Source organism: Paralichthys olivaceus, chromosome 5 (genome assembly GCF_024713975.1).
Source record: "Paralichthys olivaceus isolate ysfri-2021 chromosome 5, ASM2471397v2, whole genome shotgun sequence".
NCBI classification, from domain to species: Eukaryota; Metazoa; Chordata; class Actinopteri; order Pleuronectiformes; family Paralichthyidae; genus Paralichthys; species Paralichthys olivaceus.
In genome coordinates this window covers 11,616,867-11,632,839 of record NC_091097.1, presented here as the reverse complement: position 1 = coordinate 11,632,839, position 15,973 = coordinate 11,616,867, and the positions used below count along the sequence as shown (strand labels likewise).

The window sequence follows — 15,973 nt, the reverse complement described above, 5'->3', positions numbered from 1 at the left end:
TATTACATCTAACAGCAGCCATCAACTGTGACATTGTACAGTAAACTTGAGTCAAGAGAGTCGGTCGTTCTCTGTCACGTTTCCTCCCCAACTTTGATTTATTCGTCTTCATCGTGTTTCTCCAGCAGCCACAGTGACCACAGGCACAGAATGTTTACAGGCAGACGTAACTCTTCACTCTGCAGCCTGAGTCTCCAGCGCTCGGCTCCAAGTCCAAGTCAATACGAGGCAAACAAATGTTTGGGAATAAGGAGAAAAGTAAAAGAGTGTTGCAGACATAACAGCATTTTTTACCTGAAGCAGAATACAATGTGAAAGTAACTTGAACACCACGAAGTAAGAGGAAGGAGGAAGGTTTATTTTTTAGCTGAAGGTAATTCTGACTTTTTTCAGGACAGCAGGGGAGGGTCTTAAATTCTCTTTGCCCTCTTTTACTAATTATTTTGCAGTAGCTACGTGATAAAGACAATGTTCACTCGCACCCTGGTTCATAAATGAGCTCCTGTTTAAGGTACATAATTAAACAAGAATAAACCTGGTGGAGGTTTAGGAAGTTCTAACTCTCCCACCACTGTGATAATGTTCATACTTAATGAGTTGTAAAACGTTCTTTTCTTAAAAAAGGTAGAAATAGAATTGAGGGGTTTTACAAAAAATTCTGTTATTGTTTCTTATGTGCCATTCTTCTTCTTTGAGTTATTTACTAGTCCTGAAATGTGTTGTCATGTCTGAATGAAAAGACCAATGAAAACAGATGATCAGGTAGGATGTGAATATACTGTACATCAGCTGTAACCAACTCTGTGACTTACAGCTGACACCCTGACGAAGCACAAGTCCACGACACAGCATGACTTGACTGTAAATGGCGTTATAATATTAAAGGTGACCATCTTTAAAGAAAAAATCTATTGGTTTGTTTTTGTGGAGCAACAAGAATAGCAAAGCGCCGGATTTCTTACCACATAAGGACGCTTCAGCCTCAGAGGCGAACAGCAGACCACATAGCGTGATACTGATGTTGTTTGGCTTAAGCCACACAGTTATACTGAGAGAGATGAAGGATATGGGAGTAATGTGAATAGGAGGCCATCCTTAGTCACACAAGGTCTTATGATGTATTCCTTATCCAACTCTGATAAAGCCGTGAAAGAGCGGAGAAGCAGTTCTTTTTCAGACCTCAAGATGCTGCATGGAGCTGAACATTCTGTCGAACAGTGCTGACATACAGCACTCACGGGAGATCAGAAAGCACTCACTGCTTCCAGTCTCTGCCCCTCAAGGCAGATCACAGTCCGAGTCCTGCAGCTGCCGAGCTACTTTAGACTGCACAGCGTACTGCATGCATGCACACACGGGTCAAATATATAAGCAACCCTTTAGCAAGTGCAATCCCCCCATAACCCCGTGCTCATCATTCAGAATTTCCAGCCACATACATAATGGACCTCGCAAGCACGGACGTTTCACCCTGACAATTGTAGCAGCACTCAGAAAGCTGAAGATTAAGACTTAATGCATCTCAGGACTGCGCTAATGTGGGTTTGGTATGCATTGAAGCACCTGTGTTGCCTGCTAATGTTTTCAAATGACCACTTACGACAACATACAACTAGGAATTACAAAATCATTAAGTGCACCTGTATGCACAGTGTGCAGCTCCTGCATCACCGCAACAGATGTGCCGTGGACATAATAATGAATATGTTTGTTTAGTTATGTGTGAGGGGTGTTTACATGAATGTAGGCTCACTTATTAGACACAATACAGGATGCACAAGGGACCGAGGGCCCACATGTTGTTCTCTCACTCGCGTGACGCTGCCCAAGTGGATCTAATTAGGATCAAAATCACTCCTGCACAATTAACTCCCCCAACAATTAAATTCTTATGTATTCTGAGTTAAAGTAGAAACAAAGAAGCGCTAGTGTGTTTATTCTGCCCAGTACATGATTAGACACATTCTTCTAATAATTAAATAAGCACAGGTTCATTTGCGGCAGCTTTAAAAGGTTTTTTATCAGCTTGAATATGTTTTTTTGTAAAAGCTGAGTGCAACGAAGTGCAGGAGAAACAGGATATGATGCAGCAACACAAAATCTCAAAACAAATTGAAAAAAAGTACAATTTCACATCTCTGATAAAAATTATGCAAGTAATTGTTCACACATGTGGTATTAGTTGCATTATATCATATACAATTATACATTGTGTTCACTTCAGTTTTAGCCTGTTTCTTTCTTGCCCCTCATGAAGCAGCCACATTACTGTAAGAACTGTGGCTCGTGCAGAGATTGAAGAATGCATGTGTCTATTTTGTGCAATAAGCAGAATCTAATTTTATTTGTTCGCCTCCGAAACTGATTTTGCAATGTTAGAAATTGAAGAATTTGTGCAGTTGGGTTTCACCACACATTTAGAGTCACGCTGAGCCAGATGAACAATGAAAAGTCTGCAGGGTTGAGCAGATATTTAGTGGTGTCTGTGGAGATTATCAGTCATGCAAGAGGAGTTGAGTGGAGGGCAGCTACGGTTTGGAGACGTCTCTCATCCGAGAGGCTTCTTCGGTTAACTTCAGCGAACATAATTTAGTTTGAGGGGATTTAAAACACTGCGTAACATTGTAATTACGCACGACACACCTTCACATTCACTGAGACGCGCACGGTCAGTGTCTGTGTGTGTGTGTGTGTGTGTCTGTGTGTGTGTGTGTGTGTGTGCCAGTGCAGACCGGGCAGCAGACCAAGTGCAAGTGCAGATTCCAGATACAGGCTGGTTTAGATAACACGGCGGTTGAACACGAGCAATAAGTGGCACTAACTGCAGTTGCTACAAATGGAACCACGTTTTCTAACAGGCAAAAAACATCAGTAACCAATACTGCTCGATGTGTCTGTGACTCAGGAATGAGGTTGTTAAGTCCTAAGATATAAATGTGACCGATAAAGTCATATATTATTTCAATATGTACCTTCAAACGTTTCATTTTTCCATGCGAGTGTTGACATTGGGCACATTTTACGCACGTGTGAATAAGTAGTTAAACTAGATATTAAAATAGACAAACTAAATAAAATGAATTACCGTGGACAGCACTGGATTCCGTTGATGTCTCCCGGTCTGCTCTTCACCGCTGCTCATCTTCTGAGCCGCATCTGTTGGACGATATTTCCTCCTCCGCTGTAAATTCCAACTTTCACAATGTGATGAGCGCGTGCCTGCACCTTCAGCTCCAGGAGACAAGAACTCTGTCTCCTCTGTCCTGTCAGCGAACAACTTCCCTGTCTCTGCCTCTAAAAGTACAGAGGAATAATAAGACTAGTGTAGAGGAAGTCAAATAAAAAAGTAAATTACAGGAGCTCCAGTTGTGTGACAGTGGATGGCACCAGCGGCTGAATGAGCGCGAGTCGCACTGCTGCTTGACTCGCGCTCCTTGTTACCGTGTGACGTAAGAGGGGTGGGGGGGTGGGGGTCCAACCCTGGGACTAGGTCGTGTGTGTGTGTGTGTGTGTGTGTGTGTGTGTGTGTGTGTGCATCAAGTTTCCCCAGATTTCTCACCATCATGTTTTGTTGAAATTCTGACTTGACTCCTACTTGGGTTTATTATTATTATTATTAATAATGGCAATAATATAATAATTCCATGACACTCAATGTTCCAAGTTTTAATGCTCCATTAATTGTCAAAAACCAAAAGAATAATATTATATTAGTATTTTACATATAAATGGTTTCAAATATTTTATTGCTCTTCCAGCACTCAGGGTTGTCTATTTATTTCACGTCTATGCACCGCCAGCTTCAGATCTCACAGCATCACTCTAAAAACAATTTGTTCATAGTCTCGTCGGTTCTGTCGATCTCTTGTCTGTCGTTTAAAAAAGCTGACACCACCAGCTGGTTAAAGCAAAGAGAGAGAGGAAGAGAGCGCCTGAGGTCTCCAAACTTCACCCCAATTTCATAAATAGTTTATTGGTTCCTTGAACCTTGTCCCACTCCTGCTGTCGTTTCATCAAACTCTTGTGTGTCTTTAACCTTGGTGAGGCCATGGGTAGAGTTGATGCTGTTATTTAGCCAGAGTAAAGTTTCTTTGCCGAGTATGAATTTGGTGAGACCACCTTTGAAATATCAAGCTGAAAGAAATGGACGTCTTCTTCATCGCTGACTCAATCTGAATTCACATTCTGAGCAGAGGATCTATCACATGAGAAATGTGTATTTGTATCAGACGGATGAGGTCACAAAAGATTAGAGCGAGCTATAGCGCCTGAATGCATCACTGTCAACGTTTTCAGGATTATTGAGGATATCTCAGAGTTCCAGCTCTACCTGTTAACACTCAGTCTGGGGAATCTCTCGAACACTCGGCCAACTAATCAATCAAATTGTTTCTTGGTGAATTTGACCACATGTCCCGCTGTGAATGAAATCCCTCCCGTTGAGACTCAAATGAGAAGGAGATGGAGGCTGCTGGAAGCTACTGTGGTGAACAAAACACTGTGTCTCTCCTTGCAAAACAAACACATACTTTTTTGTACATGAACTTTGGCCATAAACAGAGTTCAAAGACCTTGAGAATGTGTCATTAAGGTCAGCAGGCCTGAGGCTAAAGCAACAGACAGGATTCTGCCTTGAATAACATTTTGTAAAACATGTAGAAACTGACATTTATTATAAAAATATTACCATTTATGTCCAACTTTATTAACCTATCATTTGATCTTGTGCCCCCCCCCGGACCGGTTACCATGAAATTTGGTGGAAGAGATGAGTATGGGTCCAGGAATATTTTATAACTTGCTTTAATATCGAGGCATTTTTAACATTTAGGGATTAAGGGAACTAAGTGTGTCCAATTTAGTGAAGTTTGTTTGAATATAATGAGACTGTTTTGCCTTGGTGGAGGTAATCGCTGTTTTGAGAGCCGATTTACTTTTAGTTTTTGAGTTTCCTTTGTAATCTTGACTGTTAAACCACATTCCATGAAATCAATTCATCATCCACCCCACTTATCCTTTGAGGGTCACGGAGGGGGGCTTAGAGCCAATCCCAGCTGACATTGGGTGAGAGGCGGGGTACACCCTGGACATGCCACCAGCGCAGGGCCAACACAAACAACCGTTCACGCATTCTCCAATAACCTGACCCGAATCCGCATGTCTGTGTGGGAGAAAGCTGGAGTACCTGGAGACATGACAATTGTGCAGACTTGAGACAGAACCAAACAGAAATTTGAACCTTCTAGCTGTGAGGGGACAGCGCTAATCACTGGACCACCATGCCGCTCATCTTTGCATGAAATGTAATCAGTATTAAAGTCTTGCTTTTGACCAATTTTTCAGTTTTATCCTTCACCTTCTGTCAAACATCCTCTCTTACTGTACTGATAAGAACAGCCATACATGTATAGCTGCAGTGGACAGTGCCAGATTAAATTTCCCCAACTGTCATGTGTTCGAACAGCTGCTGTTGAAGGTGATATGCAAGAATAAGACTTGACTGTGGCGCCGGAAGTGCCTCAAGCTCATTGGAGCACAAAGTGCTATACACTGGTGTCCACCAGGCGGAAATCACTGCCTCTATATTGAAATGCTTTTAAATCAGGTGGAAGTAATGAAAAGTTACATCAGGAGCCGGTTGTGCATTCCCCCCATCCCGTCCTTGGAGACATTATGTATAATAGCATTTGAATTAGCCTACTGGCACATTTAGTGTCTATCCGCACTCTGAATTACAACAACCTCTTGCTTAACCATCATTTGATACATCACCATATGTGCCTTTTGTTTCCAGCAGCTCCAAATAAGCTATAAAAAGAAACATGTCTTATAATTTAACGGCACCGTGCAATAAAACATGTTTCATATATAGGCCCTCAGGACACAAAATTAAAAATGCATCACATCTGTTCACATGTGCAAGGGTGTTCTGCCTGGGAATAGGTTTTTAGTATTATCAAAATGACAGTGAGAGGGAGAGAGAGAGAGAGAGAGAGAGAGAGAGAGAGAGAGAGAGAGAGTGTGTGTGTGTGTGTGTGTGTGTGTGTCTAGGTTAGGGTGGGAACAGCAGTCGCCAGACCATCCAACAGAGGGAGCCAGGGGACCAATACCCACAGTGAGACACACAGTAGAATAGTTGGATAATAAAACACATATAACATTTCAGTATTAACATATGTCTTTTGATGAATACAAAGATAAACTCAGTATCTAACTCACTGTATCTGTTTCTCCACAGGTTTCTATCCCTACATTTTCTGTGTCCAATATATCGTCTTCATTGCAGCGAACAAATCTGCCACAAGCTGCAAAGTCAATATTTCAGTAGAGATTAGCTTTAATACAAAATGTAATATGGTACATATGATTTATACTTCTAATGATTTCTGGTATTGGAGCTGGCAGCTCTATGCTTTCATGCAACCCATCAACTGTGAGTGTCTATCACAGTCCTGACCCTCCTAACTACGTATATAAAGATGGACGACATGATTGCTCCCCAAAATTAAAGCCAAAGCATCTTGATTTCCCCCTGGAGGCAGAATAGATTATAAAGCCCACCTCCGCCATGTTAGTGAATGGGACGTGGACCAAACAAAAAAGTCAAAAATTTGATGGCAATGATTTATGTTTAAGAGGTAATTTTTCCGAGCACAACACTCGGTCCAGCGGTTCAGTCCCTCATATGTGCAGATTTTGACTCCAATGCCAAAGATGGCAGTATTCTGGGTATTTTGGAGACACGTTGTCCATCTTTATATAGAGTCTGTGCTATATATATATGGTAAAGTAAAAATTACTCTCCTATCCTTTCCAAGGTATTTGATTACATCATAATAAACACATTATGTAAATGTAGTCAGTGGCCACACTGCTGCTGGAGACATAAACCTCTTCTCAGACCAGCAGATGAAAAGGGCCTCACAATCAGGCTGGCAGTGGGGTGAGGGCAGGACGTTGCTGTGTGCTGTGTGTTTGGGTCAGCTGCGGTCCAGCCTGTGGGCCCTCGGGTCCTTGGAGACAAGCTTGTTTGGAGTCTGGTCACGCTCTTTGAGTCTGGCCATTCAAGCAGCATTTGGCTGCATCATGTTTTCAATGGCAGACAATGAGATCAGTGCGCTGTGGCACACAAAAAGTCTTTCATAGTTTGGAACCAGATTAGAGGCTTTGGATGTAAAGGCCTGTTTTTGTCCCTAATATACTTGTGATTGGCCAGAAACTTCTGGGTTTACATTCCAGCTCATTTAAAGACAATTACAGTACATGCGTTATATGTAGGTCACAACCCTATAGATGTTTCACGCTTCACTTGCTCATGATTTACACCATTATCTTCCATTCAATTAATTGAGGGTTTTAATAGAGGAAGTGTCATTCAGGGCCATGTGAAATTTTCACCATGAATCCACAAGTCATAAAATCTGAACATCACTTTATGGTCAAGTTATAAATTGAACCTGTGAGTTCACATTCTTTTCTTTCTAACTGTCTGTAAATGACTTGATGAGAGAAATGCACTAACACTTTTTTCAGCACTTTGACTTTGAAAACACTGTCTCCATGATGAAGGGCTTGAGCTGCTGTAATGGAATGAGGTAAGACAAGTCAGTTGCTGAGCAACACGTAATGGAACAACACACATACATCCCCAAACCAGGCGACTCGAACCAGGCGACTCGAACAGCCAATCTGTGGATGTTTCCATTCAAGCATTTCCGTGTGCACAAGTGCTCTTCAGCCAGATGTCCATCAGCGGTAATGGCATGGTGTTTGGGGACGGCCTGATGTACGGTCATGTTGAAAGGCTATCAACTCTGTTCTCACCCTGATCCCTCTGACAGCCAGCCAGCCTGACCATGATCCTCCCCGGGGAGGCCACTGCAGAGAGGGGAATGGGCGGCACTTCTTATCAGACGTCAACTGGTGAAACCACACGAGCGTCGCTGAGTGTAGCCTGGGTTCATGGCAACTGGAGAGGTGTTAAACATGATAGAGGTGTGGATCCTCGTTATTCGGTAATATCCTTCAAACTTGCAGCGGCCTGTCACATGATTGCACATACAGCATGCCACACTTGTATTCATCATTTATTATATGAGCATTATGTAATTGCAGAAATGTGATTTAGTAGTAAGCATGTATGACGACATTTTTTAGTTTACAGTGAACTACAATATCAATCAATATGATTCAATTGTAATGTGTACAACGCAATATGTATTATATTAAATATTATATGTTGTTAACCACTGCTGCCAAGGGGTTCAAATGAGTCTTGTTATATCAATACTACTTTGTGAAAGTTTCTCTGACCAAAATATAAACTGCCATAGAAATACAATTATAAATATCACCTTGAGCTTGATAGTGGTGATTTAAAAGAATATGGTTTAAAAAAACATATTAATCACTCATGTATAATATATACATTTTACTGGCATTAACAGTCATGTATCAAATGTAACAGCCTTACTCAAAGGCTTTTTTGGAAGTTTGAACATAATCATAATTTTCAACAATATATCTTGAGGACACAAATTTCAGAAAAAACACTCATGCAACAAGCATACAACCCTGCAGCTGTCTTCACAACATTTATCAAATGTTGCTAAGATCTTATTGGTGCATGCTTGTACATGGCATCACCTCTTTATGACTGAGACCCGCCCACTTCCAAAAGACACAAAAGGAGACCAAAAGAAAAAAGTAAAAAACTGAAATTGAAAGCAGACTGAGAAAACTTCAACTTTTGAAGCAACCGTCTTCTCTAGGGATGTTGCAGAGATGTTTTCAGCTTGACAAGGATTCGGAGTATTGCAGAGTGTCCTTCTGGGATAAACCTTTACTGACCTACACATGGATGCTAAAAACCTTTTTTTTCCTCTCTGGATGGAGAGCACAGATGGTCGCTCTGCGACAGGTCGGCTCAAACATTGTGTATAATTATTCTGAGAACAGCGGCAGGTGTTTATTCCTGTGGACTGCAGAGGTACAATAGAGCCCTGCAGCCCATGTCACCGAGTTGGACCATGTCCCTGAATGTAAAAATAGCCATTTGACGAATGGCGTTATCTCCCTGTTCACACAACTACTGACCAACAAAGGCACAGTCTTTTAACCCCCCCACCCCTTGTCCACTTAAAGCCGTTCCAACTCCCTCAGGGTTTACATGATATATTTCTGTATACGCCCCCCCCCATGAACTGCTGAGGCAATGTGATGGAAAATCCAAAATAAAATCTCTTCTCAAAGATGTGAATGGTGGTTAAGTGGTTTATTAGTCTCCAACTGCACATAAAAGAGGAGCCCGGCCAGATTTCCCCTCTCGAAATTCATCCAAAAAGTTTCCACTAGCAGCATTTGAACAGGAACATGGGAGTTTTAAAACAGCAGTACATGACTCAGACGTTGGTTTTTAAAAAATCTTTTTAATTCTGCAAAGTGAAATATGGCTCTTCAGAGGCTTGTAACTGTTACAGAGGTTAACATTCATTCTCACATCATAAGAGGATGAGTTAAGTTTTCTATTCAGAAAGAACCCAGGATTAAATTATTCAGTCCTCCCAATACATTTCACAGTTCACAAGCTGCGAAGTAAATATCTGCCCTAACAAATAATTTAGCAAAACACCAGGGAGTTTTGTATTTTTAGAAATATAAAATATTAACAGACAGGAATAATTTAAAAACACACTTGCTATCTTTTGATATGTTCCTTCGAGATGTATCTAATATTGTTGTATTCATGCCTGGTTTGTACAATACATGGTTCATATTGATGCTCATACAAGCTCCAAGGTTGCTGCTTTGTGCTTCTTATTGTGCTTCAAAAAGAATATTTATTTGAGCTAGTTTGCAAGAGTAATTACAATGTGCAGTGATGCTGTTGCTAATTTGCTTATCACTATAGGGGTCATGTGCAGACAAGGACAACAGACTGCTATTATTTTTGGGGTTTCTAAATAAATGTTTTTATCCCACTCTCAGTGTCTCGTCCAGGGGGTCCCGACCCCTAGTCTTGGAACCAAATTCAGCATAGAGTGAGGAAGAGACAGAAAGACAAAAAAGCGTATTATTCAAAATATATCTCATGTCAGCAATTTCACACTATTTTCTGCCTGTTTGCAAAACTGGATATGTGATTAATGAGACTCTCGGGTGGATGAGGACGTTGTTTTTCCTGGGAGGTAACCACCCTGTTGTGCTGCTTAGATGATAAAAGATTTCTGCAAACAGTTGCAAACAGCAACTGAAATTCCTGTCGTCACAGCAAAATCAAAACAACCAAACTCTTGATTAGCGTTTAAAATTCTCTGTCAGCGTTACTTGTGTCTAATTCGTGCTCCAAATTGCATTCACTGACAGTTTAAAGCAGCAAAATGATTCCATAACCGCTGTGTTGACATCAATAATGAATATTAATTTGTTATTCTAAGTAGCAATTGACCTTAAATTCCCCATCACCCTAACACAGCTCAGCTTGACTGAGCCAGTGCTTGACTCAACAGGCACCCTTGTAAATGAGATTAAACCAAGAGTGTAATTATGTGTGAAAAGTGGAAAGAGCAGACACAAACAAATTGAAATAGAGGATATAGATAATTGATTACATTAGGAACTGACTAACACTGCCCTCTACAGAAAATGAATGGTGACAAATAAGATACAACACATGCAATGTAAAATAAAACCAGGATCAGTGGAGTTTGATGCTGCATAGCTGTGATTTCTCAATATTGTGTAACTGCTGCATGTGATGTCGGTGTGTCTGAACACTGTGGCTGGAGTCTTTCTGTTTGGAGTTTGCATGTTCCCCTGTGTCTTTCCCTCAGCTTCCCTCCCACGGTCCAAAGACAAGCAGATTGGGTTTATATGAACTGGTTACTCTAAATTCACCATTTATGTGAAAGTCAGTGTGAATTGGCCCTGAGATACGACCTGTCCACAGTGTGCCCCACCTCTCACCTCCTGTCAGCAATGACCGGCTCCAGCTCACCATGTGACCCTCAAAAGGATAAGAGGTGTAGATGACAGATCAATGGACAGCTCCACTTTTCAAGAACTGTTTTATTTCCGTCATTTTTGAATTCTTCAAGGCGGCTGAGTGGTACTGTCTTCACAAAGCTGTAAATCATCTTAAAATAGATCTGTCTGTCCCTTGAGCTTGTCCACGTCACTCTGACATAAATCAGCCACAGCCATTATTATGAGTCAATTTCAGCAGCTCATCCCATCTCGGTTCCCCGTTTAGAAAACTGAATAAGAAAAAGGCTTAATCGCATTCTGTTTTTGGTTCAGTAATTAACTCCATTAGGACACGACTACTGCCTGAAACTCCGGGTTGTTTATTTGTTGGTTAGCCACCCTGACACCAAGGGGCCATAATTATGGTGATTACTGCTTATTTAGAGTGACATAATTGTAGTAATGGGTGGAAAGTTGGTAGGATGCCCACTCTTCCTATTTTGGCTGAGGGCCATTCAGTTAGTTCTGACTGTTTATGCCCACCTCAAAATATTATTAAAAGGAATCAGCTCAGCTCGGCCGCTCACCCCAAACAAACATCTTTGGAGCACAGAGCATGAAGTTAGTTGTGAACTTGACTTAAGAAGTTTAATCGGCTGCTGCACTGATACTGAGGTAATCTGTTGCAGCCATACTGTACAATAACCATGATGCTGTTTCATTTGGAAAGAAGACGATGTGAAGCATTCAGGAACGGAATTAAGACACACACACACACACACACACACACACACACACACACACATACACTGAGTGCGACAGAGCACTGGTCACTTTTTCACTCAATATTATTAATATTGAACATATCGTGTTTCCAAATCGCACAAGACTCTGCACTGCACTTTCTCGGGCAATACACATGTCAAGTGTAAAGTCAGTTAGATTAATTGTTTGCAGGATATGTGTTCCACATACAGACAGTCAGTCAGAAGTAGTAGGGAGATGTTTTCTCTATTTGCATGTGTTTTTTCTTTTGCACATGTTTTTTTTAAATTGTGTTGTGTTGACCTCTCAGGGCCACCATTTTATAATTTATACTCTTTCTCTGCCCCATTCTCTTTCTGCCTCACCTCTCTACTTTCACCTGTCTGAGACATTGAGGTTTTTTTGATTGATGACATTTTCTGCAGGGTGTGTGCTTTCACAGAGAAGTTTCAGTCCTGTTTCCAATTCTTGCTCTCCTCCTCCCGACTGCCATGACGCACGTAGGTTGCTGCCACAGCCAATTCCGTCTCTGCACAACCGTTACAGAGAAATGACAGAAAAGGCCAGAAGCACAAAGAAGTATTGTGCAACATTGTCTTGTGTTTGTATCTCGTGCATATGAGATAATTTTCATTCAATACTTCTGACAGAATGGAAAATAACATATTTGTTGGCACTTGTTGACATACGATACAAATTAACAACAGGACAACAAAGGATACAGCTCCACACATGAACTGTTCGCTTCAATAGCAATCTACAGTCTGATTTTGATCTAATATATAGGTGGCACTTCAACACTAATGGCATGTGTACAACAACAGGTACAAGAATTGTGTGTATTTGTGTAGGAGTGGATGAGTGGGTTTGCTGCAGGGACGTTACCTGCATCTATTTATCTATTTCACAGATGTCTGACAGAGCCGTAATGTGGACGGCCATGCTAATGTATACATACAGTATGTTTTACAAAGGACTTCATCTTTTGACATGACTCAACATGTTGGTTCTTTTTTAACCCCCCGCAGATATAAAAGCACATTTGCAAAACTCAACAGATTGAAACATTTATTAAAAAGCATTGGAAGTGTGATGGATGCACGAGCTGCTTCTATGTTGCATGATGCAATTTCAAAATGGCGTTATCAAGATATCATTTATACGACACCTTGTTCCACAAATGTGAAGCACGGAAGCTGAACACTGCTTCTCCATGTTTAGTTTTGACAGAAGGACAGAAAGCAGACCTGTTCCACACGACCGGGTCTGGTGAGGACTGTGTGATGTAATTTTCTGACTTCACAGTGATGTCATGATGATATCATTCTTACCATATGATCATAAATTATTTTTTGATCTCTGTAGACTTTAGGTTGTGCCTATTGTCCTACAGGATGAAAACATTTCTAAAATGTTTTAAGCATGGCACCATTTTCTGGATTCTATGTGACTTCCTCATGACGTCAATTATCATGTGACTTCACACGATGGGGAATACTTTTCTTATCGAGATAAGATTTAGATTATCTCTCTAACAATATTATTTGAATAGATATTTTGGAAAATGTGTTTTTAAAAACCAAATTATTCTTGACTTGAACTTTGACTTATCAGCTCCAAAAGTGAATCATCTGGACAACCATCCCACCAAGTTTGGTGAAAATCCATTCAAACACCCACGCTAACACACACAGAGACACACACACACACACACACACACACACACACACACACACACACACACACACACACACACACACACAGACACACACACAGACAAACACACACACTGGTGAAAACAATACTCTGCTTCTGGCTACACCAGCTGGGTTATAATCACTATCTGGCGGTCCAGTGTGTGCGGGTGGTTTCTGCACAGAGTCAGTAACGGCTCATATTATGATTTTTATTTTGGCATATTTCGGTTTTGGCATCTTGACCCCCTGAAGGATTGTATGTGATAATGTGTCACCCTGGCTGATACTGCCTCCTGCTATAACATGAGAATATCTGAGACAGAGAAAAGGGGGGGGGGGGGGGGCAAAGCATTACGTGTTTATGTAAGACGTGACTCAACTCTGCTACAATTATATGAACCATTGAAGCAGCCCAGAATATGTCGTGCTTTTTTTATATAAACAGATTGTTTTCTTGCTTTAATCCTAATGATGTTATATTGACATAGATTTTTCCAAGATAACGTTTCATACGTTTTGCACGTTTTGTCTCATTCGTTTGATTCCTGGATATATAGGTTTTACTCCAAACTCTGTTAGATGTATGTTCCATTATAGGCCTTTATATTTTAATTTGGTATAATAAAAAATGTATAGAAGTGGATGTAGGGAAATAAGGAGAAATGTCTAAAGAAAATGGAGAGAAAACCTGGAGAATAAGAGAAAAGAGCTGTAGCTGTTACACAGAGACAAGGATGTCCAAAGCTCAGAACCTGTTGATAGGAGAACTAATGTAAAACAAAATACATGTGTGAAACGGTGAGAAGTTCCATTTGGTGGGAAGGAGGTGAAGTAAACCGGACAGATCTCAGACGGTCCTGGAGAATTTCATATCGAGTAAATATCACGTCACGTCCCCAAAGTCCTTCAAGAGAGACCCTGCTGTTCTCGTCAAATGCTGAACATGAAGAGCAGACCGCTACTGCCCCCTGCACTACAGAGAGATAAAGCAACCACATTGAGAGTCTCTCTTTCTCTCTCTCTCTCTCTCTCTCTCTCTCTCTCTCTCTCTGGTGATTTACACATCAGAAAGACAACAGATCAATGTGGGTTTTGTCTTTGTCGCCAGATGGGAACAGAAAACATTCGGTCTGACTCGCCCAAACAGAAGCTCCACGAACCTGCACTGTGAAACAATCAATCCCAACACGACCACTGTGTGCGACCACACATACTGGCACACAGGCTCCACACAGCTCTTCCCACCTGCAGTTGTTAAGTGATGTACACTTTGCAGGGATTCTCCAGTGTGAGTTCCTCCAGATGCATGAGTGAGATGAAGGGGCTTTCATTTTTCATCATAGGGATTGAAAAATGTTTACTATAAAACAAAGAAAATTACTCATGGAGACTGTTCTATAGTGTAGCTGGGGTCAGCGTCTCCAGTGAGAAAGAGATGGGTAAGGAAGACACATATAAACCCAGAGCATCACCATAACCATCCCACAAGGCCGCCTGAATCCACTTCAAATAGGAAACCCAGGACACACAATCCAAGTCTTCAGTAGAACAGTAGCACAGATATGACCCCCTTTTGTTTAATACGCTGCTGCCGAGGATCCACAGAGGCATCTCGACAAACAGCCTTCAACTGGGAGACTCGTTATTCCCATGGCATCAGAAAATCCAGGAGATCCTCCCCTCCTGGTCAGCGTCAAATCCACGACACTCAAGAAGTTATAAATGAAGCCCAGAAATACCCACTGCTGTTTAACGACGCTGCATCGCACGAACGACAAATATTCCAACACTGGTGAGTAAAGACAACGTGTTTTATTATTTTTACAAAGCTCTACAGGTTAATTTGACTTTTGTAAATTGTTTTTCATGTCAGCCGCTCATCTCAATTTAATTGTCATTGCTTCGGTTATATTCAGTTCAATTATATTTAATTTGTACAACGACAAATTGTAACATACATTATCTCAAGGCACTTTACATGTAAGACGAACACCTTCACATTTCACTAAAGTGAACATTGTAAATGGTAGATGAGAAATCAATAGAATGGTATTTAATGTATTTTATCACTGAAATAGTTACATTTAAAAACCTGCATTAAAACATTTATATTGTAATGTCACATATTTTATTTAAAGAGAGTTATACCAAATTATTTTTCTGACCATTAAACAGCTGAATGATTCAAAACATTAAATAAATTAAATAAAACTCTAAATAAATGAGCCTCATGAAACATTTTGTGCCACTAACAGAAGGTAACGAGAAAATTATGTAAATGTACATATATAAAGTCACTGTGATCAATCAATTGACAATTTACTAAAAACTTTGCCAACTTCATTATTAAATGAAAAAAAAAATTGTGTTTAAGAAAAGATAACAAGTAATAAGATGAAACAAATATTTTTTCACGGTACAAACTCAAAAAGTGTTTAAATGTGTTAATATAGTATTTAGCACCTAATGTTTCAAAACACGTTTTAGTCTTGTGTTACTTTTATTTAGTTGTCAGTATGTGTCTAAACAAAACTGATTAAATCTCA

General features: G+C 40.6%; 1 protein-coding gene across 1 annotated transcript in view; it reads right to left on the bottom strand.

The window, feature by feature from the left end:
* Nucleotides 1–3,437, bottom strand: part of gcgra (glucagon receptor a) — a 35,129-nt gene extending 31,692 nt beyond the window's left edge. Inside the window, exon 1 of the mRNA XM_020094170.2 lies at nucleotides 3,086–3,437. The gene's annotated coding sequence lies outside the window, so the exon portion shown is untranslated. The remainder of the gene's footprint in view (nucleotides 1–3,085) is intronic.
* Nucleotides 3,438–15,973: the final 12,536 nt, after the last annotated feature.